The sequence below is a fragment of the Pan troglodytes genome, chromosome 17, assembly GCF_028858775.2.
Source record: "Pan troglodytes isolate AG18354 chromosome 17, NHGRI_mPanTro3-v2.0_pri, whole genome shotgun sequence".
In the NCBI taxonomy this organism is placed as follows: domain Eukaryota; kingdom Metazoa; phylum Chordata; class Mammalia; order Primates; family Hominidae; genus Pan; species Pan troglodytes.
This window is the reverse complement of record NC_072415.2, coordinates 90,570,014-90,579,540: the sequence shown is the minus strand read 5'-3', so window position 1 is coordinate 90,579,540 and position 9,527 is coordinate 90,570,014. Positions and strand designations below refer to the sequence as shown.

At 48.1% G+C, this 9,527-nt stretch overlaps 1 protein-coding gene and 1 long non-coding RNA gene across 2 annotated transcripts in view; both read right to left on the bottom strand.

Annotated features, from left to right (window-relative positions):
- Positions 1–3,827: 3,827 nt before the first annotated feature.
- Positions 3,828–5,781, bottom strand: LOC742692 (uncharacterized). The gene is given in 3 exon segments (NR_036559.1): positions 3,828–4,138; positions 5,307–5,375; positions 5,575–5,781. It is a non-coding gene; the product is annotated as an uncharacterized LOC742692 (long non-coding RNA).
- The window catches only part of LOC129137862 (putative uncharacterized protein FLJ45355), a 38,153-nt gene continuing 32,453 nt past the window's right edge, over positions 3,828–9,527 (bottom strand). The window contains exons 18-22 of the mRNA XM_054672005.2: positions 8,836–9,059; positions 6,529–7,834; positions 5,575–5,685; positions 5,307–5,375; positions 3,828–4,138 (exon numbers count right to left, since the gene is read on the bottom strand). The gene's annotated coding sequence lies outside the window, so the exon portion shown is untranslated. The remainder of the gene's footprint in view (positions 4,139–5,306; positions 5,376–5,574; positions 5,686–6,528; positions 7,835–8,835; positions 9,060–9,527) is intronic.

Sequence of the window (9,527 nt, the reverse complement as noted above, 5' to 3'; positions counted from 1 at the left end):
GCTAAAAACCAAGTGGGCCCTCAATAAATATTTTTGTGAATTTATTTATTTATTTATTTTATTTTTTGAGACGGAATCTCTTTCTTCCGCCCAGGCTGGAGTGCAGTGGTGCGATCTTGGCTCGCTGCAACCTCCGTCTCCTGGGTTCAAGGGATTTCTGGCTAATTTTTGTATTTTTAGTAGAAACAGGGTTTCACCATGTTGGCCAGGCTGGTCTCGAACTCCTGACCTCAAATGATCCATCCACCTTGGCCTCCCAAAATGCGGGGATTACAGGCGTGAGCCACCGCACTTGGCCAGCCCTCAATAAATATTTATTTTCTAGGTGAAATGGGGAATCTAACTATGCTACATGGTAATGAGGCAGCTGACTTTCTTGGAAGCAGAAGACCTAATTCTAGATGTGGTGACATAAAAGCAATAAAAGAAGGACCTCTATAAATCACTCGTGGAGCTGAGCCTCAGCTCTCAAAGTGTTAGATTAGAACTAGGGATGGCAAAATCCTGTTACAGGCACAACAACTCACCCCCTCCCTTCCATGCCCACTAGACTCTCTAATGAAGCGTGGCTGCCTCTCTCTGGAAAAAACTACAGAATTCTTCCCACCCAGTGCTCCTAGCAGCCACAACCAAAGGGTCAGAGGTGACCCTTACAATGAACCCAATTTGCCATCCCTCAATTAGATGTTTAAGATTCCTTTCCACTTTAATATCCTGTGGTGCAAATCTAAGCAAGCCTGCTTGTTTGGCCACATGGAGGTACATGTTCCTGCAAAATCAACCCCAAGAAATCCTATTGCTCACAGGTAAGCAGGTAACCCCTGCTTCCATAGCAGAGGCAGTCACTAGTAGTACTTGCTTCAATTGGGACAAATATTTTTCACCTGGAAACTAATTCAAGTCTACCTTTTTCAGACTCCTTCGAAGGCTGCTAGAATTGGTCCCTTGAGTAAGCTGAGTGTTGTGGTGCCCCTCAGTTCCCATGCCATAGAAGCTCGAACCTCATTCATTAATACACTAGCCCTAAGGCTTGAAACCAGTCTGGCCTGGCTTGGAGCCTTTAGATCACTCTCTAGCTTCTGGCCAATAAGAATGAGCTTCTAGGCCAGGCATGGCGGCTCACGCCTGTAATCCCAGCACTTTGGGAGGCCGAGGCAAGTGGATCACTTGCATCCAGGAGTTCAAGACCAGTCTAGGCAACATAGTGAAACCCCATCTCTACAAAAAAATACAAAAAATTAACCGGGCGTGGTGGCACGGGCCTGTAGTCTCAACTATTCAGGAGGCTGAAGTGGGAGGATCACTTGTGTGGGGAGGTCAAGGCTGCAATAAGCTGTGATGACACCACTGTACTCCAGCCTGCATGACAGACTAAGGCTGGAGTGCAGTCTCCAAAAACAAAACAAAACAAAACAAGACAAAACCAAAAACCTGCAGCCTGCACCACTCCTACTGGTAGGCTTGCTCTGATATCAGCACTTCAAGCAGGTGATAACACTATGAGGTTTATTTTTAATTGCTAGGTGTGGTGGTTGTATTTCCTCAGAGTAAAAATGCACTTCCTTCCTCCCTTTGAAGTGAGATGTGGACCTGTGATTTGATCTGGCCAAGAAAGTGTGACCGAAAATGACCTGGACACTTCCAATGGGAGCTTTAAAAGCCAGTGCACAATTTATCACTGATCCTTGTTCTGCTTCAGTCATCGTAGAAGCCCAGGTCAGGATGGAACTCCCACCAGCCTGGATTGCTGATTAAGGATGCTCCATGTTAGAGCAAAAATATAAGTTGTTTTAAACCACAGAAATTTGGAAGTGGTTTCTTATTGCAACATAACTAGCCTCTATTGACTGATACTCCATGGTGTAAGATTACTCATGGGATTTTTCTAGCTCAGAGTTTCTCAATTTTGGTAGGATTGACGTTTGGGGTTAGTTATTGCTTTCTTGTGGGGACCATCCTGTGCATTGCAGGATGTTAAGTGGCCTCCCTAGCCTTTACCCACTAGACACCAGCAGCACCCCATCCCAAGTTGTGACCATCAAAAATCCCTCAACAGTATGATTCTACTTATTTGAGGTACCTAGAGTAGTCAAAATAATGGAGACAGAAAGTCAAATGATGGTTGTCAGGGGCTGGGAGAAGAGGGAAATGGCGAGTTAGTGTTTAATGGGTACAGAGTTGCAGTTTTGCAAAATGAAAAGAGTTCTATGGATGGATGATGGTGATGGTTGCACATCAGTGTGAAGGTGCTTAGTGCCACTGAACTATACACATGAAAATGGTTCAAATGGCTAATTTTATGTTTGTGCTTTGCCACAATTTTTGAAAATGGAAAAAAAAATGTCTCCAGACATTGCCAATGTCCCCTGGAAAGCAAAATCGCCCCTGGTTGAGAACTAGTGTTCTAGCGGTAGTGCAACACATTCAATTGTAAAATATGTGTAAAAACGTGGGCTTAGGGCTCAGCCCTGCTTTTTGCCATTGAGGGTTAGAATCTCATCTCTCCTAAAATATTTTTTATCCACTCAGATTTTAGGCCAGGATCAACAGGACAATTGAACGGTTTGATCTAGAAAAAGCCCCTGTCTATGGACCCAAAACTGGTGTGATATGAATACACTCTGTAAAAACTCTTACACTGTTTTAAGCTTTACATCTGATAAACAGAGCACAGTAGAGACTCCACTTGGGATAATTTTTCCTGAAACCTACTTGTTTTTCATGCTGTTTCTGCAGTTAAGGTGCCTGGTCTTGAAATGTGTTGAAGCAAAAGAATGGGAAGAGCCAAGGGACACATCAGGGAGTTTCCAAATGACAGAACTGCAAACCTGCAGGGCAGTCCTCTGCTGAGGAAGAGGTAGCTTACACTCTGAATGCATCTTGAGGAGTATTCTCCATACCTGAGGAATAAATTAAGGCTAACAAGGGGGCCTAAATGGTGATTGGCTCTGCTCTTGACCAATTGAATTCCATGCTCGGACTGAGGCAGCAGAGGGCTTCTTACACCCACCTCCACCACCATCACCCTGCCTAAGTCATCTCAGAGAATCCTCTATCTCAGTATTGGGCCTACATTCTTATGCTTCAGCCCTTTTCCATAATGACCCCTCCAGATTGCCACACTCTAGAACCACTACAGAGGGTGGCGTTACTGCTGTATGGACACTTCATCTCAAAGTGAGGGGCCAGCTCACGTGATTTGCAGGGTTCCTTTCTCTGGCCTTCTAAAACATTCTCCAGGTTGAGGCTGAAACTGCTCCCCCAAAGCCCCATAATAGGCATGAACAGATTATCCTCCTCTTCTTGGTTCTCATGGCTAGAATCCTTAACCAATCCTCTCCCCACAAAGTAGGGTTGATTTCACAAGCTGTTATTTCAGCTGCTCGTTCTGCCATCTGCTCTTGAGTTGCTTGGTGAACACCTCCAGCGGGCTTGGAGCTGCACTGTCACGCTTCACCCCAATCAGCTTCTGGCCCCCCACACTCAAACACATCTGCATCGGCACACCCCTCCCACGCCCCAGTTCTGCCCACAGTGGATCCATCCATCTGCGCTCCAGGCCCCAGCCCCTTGGGAGCTTGCGCTATCAATTACTTGCACTTAGTTCAGAATCTTTAGCCACTCCATGTTCATGGTTATTTCATTTATTCAATGTAGTAACATGTTTAATCCTCTCCCGTCCTGGAAAAAAAAAAAAAGTCCTACATTTAACCCTATCTCCCTCTTTAGCTTAAAGTCATCTGTAATCTTCCTTGCCATTTATTTACTCCATGTCCCAGGTTGAACAGTATCCACACACCCCCAAAAATTCATGTTCTCCCTAGGAATCTTAGAATGTGACTTTATTTGGAAATAGGGTTGTTGCAGATGTAATTAGTTAGGAGTGGACCCTTAATCCACTATGACTGGTGTCGGTGTCCTTAGAAGAAGAATAGAGGGAACGCAGAGGCACACACAGAGAGGAGGCCATGTGATGATGGGGGCGGAAACTGGGGTGATGCATCTACAAGCCAAGGAATGTCAGGGCTTGCAGGAAACCCCAGAAGCGAATGGAAAGGCATGGAGCAGATTCTTCCTAGCATCTTCAGAGAGAGCATGGTGCTGCCAACACCTCATTTTGAACTTCTAGCTTCCAAAACTGTGAGAGAAAAAATTTCTGTTGTTTTAACAAGACACCCAGTTTCTGGTATTTTGTGACAGCAGACCTAGAAACTGAATATACCCTTTAAACCACCACCGTTTTCCTTTTGGTTCCAAGATTCTTTCGTGTATGACCTGCGAGAGCCAAATCCAGTCTTTATTTGGCCTCTCTGGAGCACGTGCAACTCATTTATTCCTTATTGATGCTTCTCCCCCACATCCTTCTCGGCCTCCTTCATTGCTTCCTAATCTCACAGCCAGCTACCGCATACTGGAGTCCCTGGGTTCATCACCACCTTTTCCCACTCTGTTCATGCTCCGCTGCAATCTCATCCAAATACCAGCTCTCCTCCCACCCCCATGCTGATGATTCCCCAAGCCCTCTGGCCTAAACCTCTCTCCTGAGATCTACTTTGAGTTCCCCACTGCCTCCTGGACATTTCCACCTAGAACTTGTACAAGCACTTCAAAAACTACATGGCTAAAATGGAAGTCATGGTCTAGAAGCCTCCTTCCCAAATAAACCTGCTTTTCCTCCTGTAACCTGCATGTCAATGAGAGGCTTCACGTTCACACAGGGGCATAAGCCAGACACCTGGCATCTTCTTGGGCTTCTCCTCTGCACCCTTGGCCGTGGTCACTGAAGCCAAAGGACTCTGCCCATAAGGGTTTGGGGAATGTATCCTCTGCATCCCTGCTGCAGCTGCTTCAGCTCAGCCTCTTACCACCTCTTGTGGCTAGCGGAGACCTCCACTACACCAGACTTTCATGCTGCTCTGGGAGCACTTTCTTATACCACCTTGTTTTAAGCCATTCCCCTGCTTTGAATGCTTCAGGGTTTCCTGGTCACCTGCAGGATGCTGTCCTTAGCATCCCTCCACTTGGAATAACAATGCCTTGTAGCATCTGGCTTTCAGGAGTTTAGAGTGGAGGGGCTCTGCATTCAACTCCAGGACCTACCACATACTTGGTGCATGGCCCTGGGCAACATACTTACTCTCTCTGTGCCTCAGATTCCTCACCTGAAAATGGGGATAATAATAGTACCTACCTCATAGGGTTGTTGTAAAGATTAAATGAGCGAATATGTTCAGAGTACCCGGAACTGTGTCCAGCATGTCGTAAGTGGGCACTAAATATTAACTGCTGTTGCTGTTAAGTATTACCTTTCCCCACTCATTTCTGTACAGCTTCCCATGTGCGTTGTTTTCCAGCCAATCAGAACACTCTTCCATCTTAGAAAAAAAAAAAAGAAGCCCCACCTGTGTTCCCCTGGCTCTTGGCCTTGACACACACTGTCTGGAACACCTTTCCCACCACCTCTCACCCCATGCTCCCTATGAACATACTTCGACTCATCTTTTCTAACCTAAGTACCCTCCCCTGCAGTCAAGCATGCTCTTCATTGAGCCTTCGTAAGGCCCTTGTGTTCACCTCTATTGCAGCACAGATCACACTGCATTATAAAGGACCATCTCCTGTCTCTCTGTCCATCTTTCAGAGTTTGCTGTATTGATCTTAGTGATGTCAGCACGTGGCACTCAGCTAGACAAAGAAAGCAGGCTCAATAAAGGCTGGTAGAATTAAGTAAAGAATTGTATAAAGGCATTAAATAGAGATGGGGTACAAATATGTCCCAGGCTGCCTGGGATAGTCCTGGTTTAGGCCATGGTCCTGATATAATTACTAACAACACCCTCTTTCACTGTCAAAAATATCTCCTTTGGACAATACATTATAAGGTCACTCTAGGTATTAGAGCTGTGATTCTCACCCTATCAGACCCAATTTTCTCTCTGCTTAACAGCTATTTTAGAATACCCTATGCACTATCTTTAAATGGGATTGATAGGCAATAGAAACTGCCAATAACAGAATTTCAAAAAAAACCAATGTAATACCCTAAATAGAATGCTAAATGGAAAATGAAGGAGATTTTTTTAAAGTAGCTTAAACTAAAATTATGTGTGCAGTATTTTGATGTGTAAATGCTTAGGTCTTACACTTCTGGCCAAGATGGACTAACAGAGACCAAAATTACTTTCTGACCTAAAACAACAAAAATACTGGACAAAATATATGAAACTATGGCCCTCAAGCAACAAAGGGAATCAATCACTGGAATCAAGCATCAAAACGCAGTGATCCTCAAGAAATGAGAAACAAATGAGGCTAGCCCCACAATTGACCTCCCAAACACCTTAGAAAACTTTCCAGGCCACAGCACAGGAAGAAAGAATGCAGATGGAGCTCAGAGAACTTTCTGAGTTGAGAGGACAGAACTCTGAGTCTGGGAAGGCCAATGTGGTTAGAATTCATAGGGCAGAATATTGAGGAGGAGAGGGCTGTACAGAGACAGAGCTCTGGAAATCTGAAGATAATACTTACCCTCGTTGACTGTTTAACGGAGTAGTGATCAGAGTATGCCGGTATGAAAATCGCCTGAGAGGGTGGACCCGGTGGCTCGCACCTGCAATCCCAGCACTTTGGGAGGCTGAGGTGGGTGGATCACAAGATCAGGAGATAGAGACCATCCTGGCAAACATGGTGAAACCCCATCTCTACTAAAAATACAAAAATTAGCTGGGTGTGGTGACACACGCCTCTAGTCCCAGCTACTCAGGAGGCTGAGGCAGGAGAATCTCTTGAACCTGGGAGGCAGTGGTTGCAGTCACCCGAGATCCAGCAAAGCATGGGCAACAGAGCAAGATTCAGTCTCAAAAAAAAAAAAAGAAAGAAAAAAGAAAACTGCCTGAGAATGGAAAAAGAATCATCCACAAAGAGAGCAAGCCCCTCTTCCCCCCTGGCTCTTGGGACCCCGATCGAAAGGTGCGGAGGCACCCCTCGCGAGGCGTGGTCTCAGAGCCAGCCCCTCTAAGCCTTCTGGCTCTTAGGACCCCCATCACGGGGGAGGGAGGCATCCCCCGCGAGGCGGGTATAGAGAGCCAGCCCCTCTTCTGCTCCTGGCTCTTAGGACCCCCATCACAGGGGGGGAGGCACCCCCCGCAAGGCGGGTACAGAGAGCCAGCCCCTCTTCCCCCACTGGCCCTTAGGAACCCCATCGCGGGGGGGGAGGCACCCCCCGTGAGGCGGGTTCTCAGAGCCAGCCCCTCTTCCCCCACTGGCCCTTAGGACCCCCATCGCAGGGGGGGGAGGCACCCCCAGCGAGGCGGGGTCTCAGAGCCAGCCCCTCTTCCTCCACTGGCCCTTAGGACCCCCATCGCAGGGGGGGGAGGCACCCCCAGCGAGGCGGGGTCTCAGAGCCAGCCCCTCTTCCCCCACTGGCCCTTAGGACCCCCATCGCAGGTGGGGGAGGCACCCCCCGCGAGGCGGGGTCTCAGAGCCAGCCCCTCTTCCCCCATTGGCTCTTAGGACCCCCATCGCAGTGGGGGGAGGCACCCCCAGCGAGGCGGGGTCTCAGAGCCAGCCCCTCTTCCCCCGCTTGCTCTGAGGATCCTCCGTGGACTCACAGCCTCTTTACCATATTGTGAGTAATATCATCTCCCCCTCTGGAGATTACAAACTCTTTCACAGACGGGTGTACACCCGTCTGTATTGGGAGTAATATCATCCTCTTCCTCCCTGAATATGAAGAACAGTATCACAGGGGTGTTTCTGCTCCCTGCGATATCGCGTGTCATATCCTCCTCTCCCACGTTGCAATTAGAAGGAATATCAGTGGGGGCGTGTCCACCTGTAGGGAAAAGAAAGAGAGATCAGACTGTCACTGTGTCCATGTAGAAAGGAAAGACATAAGGGACTCCATTTTGAAAAAGACCTGTCCTTTAAACAATTGCTTTGCTGAGATGTTGTTAATTTGTAGCTTTGCCCTAGCCGCTTGGCCCCAGCCACTTTGACCCAACCTGGAGCTCACAAAAACATGTGTTGTATAAAATCAAAGTTTAAGGGATGTAGGGCTGTGCAGGACGTGCCTTGTTAACAAAATGTTTACCAGCAGTATACTTGGTAAAAGTCATCGCCATTCTCTAGTCTCAATAAACCGGGGACACAATGCACTGTGGAAAGCCGCAGGGACCTCTGCCCTTGAAAGCAGGGTATTGTCCAAGCTTTCTCCCCATGTGATAGTCTGAAATATAGCCTCATGGGATGAGAAAGACCTGACTGTCCCCCAGCCCGACACCCGTAATGGGTCCGTGCTGAGGTGGGTTAGTAAAAGAGGAAAGCCTCTTGCAGCTGAGATGGAGGAAGGCCACTATCTCCTGCTTGCCCCTGGGAACTGAATGTCTCGGTGTAAAACCCGATTGTACATTCGTTCAACTCTGAGATAGGAGAAAAGCTGCCCTGTGGCGGGAGGCCAGACATGTTTGCAGTAACACTGCCTTGTTCTTCTTTACTCCACTGAGATGTTTGGGTGGAGAGAAACAAATCTGGCTTACGTGCACGTCCAGTCACAGTACCTTCCCTTGAACCTAATTATGACATGGATTCTTTTGCTCACATGTCTTCTGCTGACTCTCTCCTTATCATCACCCTGCTCTCCTACTACATTCCTTTCTGCTAAAATCATGAAAATCATAATCAATAAAAACTGAGGGAACTCAGAGGCTGGTGCCGGTGCAGGTCCTTGGTGTGCTGAGCGCCGGTCCCCTGGACCCACTGTTGTATCTTTACACTTTCTCTCTGTGTCGTATTTCTTTTCTCAGTCTCTCGTCCCACCCAACTAGAAATACTCACAGGTGTGGAGGGGCAGTCCACCACTTCATCCACCTTCTGTCACATTGAAAGTAACATCATCTTCTTCCCTCCAGGATCGTGGGAATAATATCCCTGGGGGGTTTCCACTTTCTGCCATGTATGTAGTCATATCACCCCCTCCGCCGTGGAATATCATTAAGGAACATCTCACACGGGGCTGTATACTTCCTCCGATATTGGGAGTGACATCAACCTCTCGGTCTCTGAATATGAGGAAGAAAATCACAGGGCGGGTGTACACCTCGTGCTCTACGATGGGGAGTCATATCTGTCTGTTATGGGGAGTAATATCATCCTCTCCCTTTCAGGATACTAATAACAATTTAACAGGCTGGGTGAACACAGCCTGCGATGCTGAAATTATCATCCTCTCCCCCTCTTTCTCCCCTGGCTCTTAGGATGCCCATCTCAGCGGAGCGAGCCACCCCCCGCGAGGCGGGGACTGAGCCAGCCCCTCTTCCCCCCTGGCTCTTAGGACCCCCATCGCAGTGGGGGGATGCACCCCTGGCGAGGCGCGGACTTAGAGCCAGCCGCTCTTCCCCCCCTGGCTCTTGGGACCCCCATCGCAGGGGGGGAGGCACCCCCTCGTGGCGGGGACTGAGAGCCAGCCCTTCTTCCTCGCCCAACTCTGAGGATCCCCATCACACGGGGGAGGCACACCCCGCGAGGCG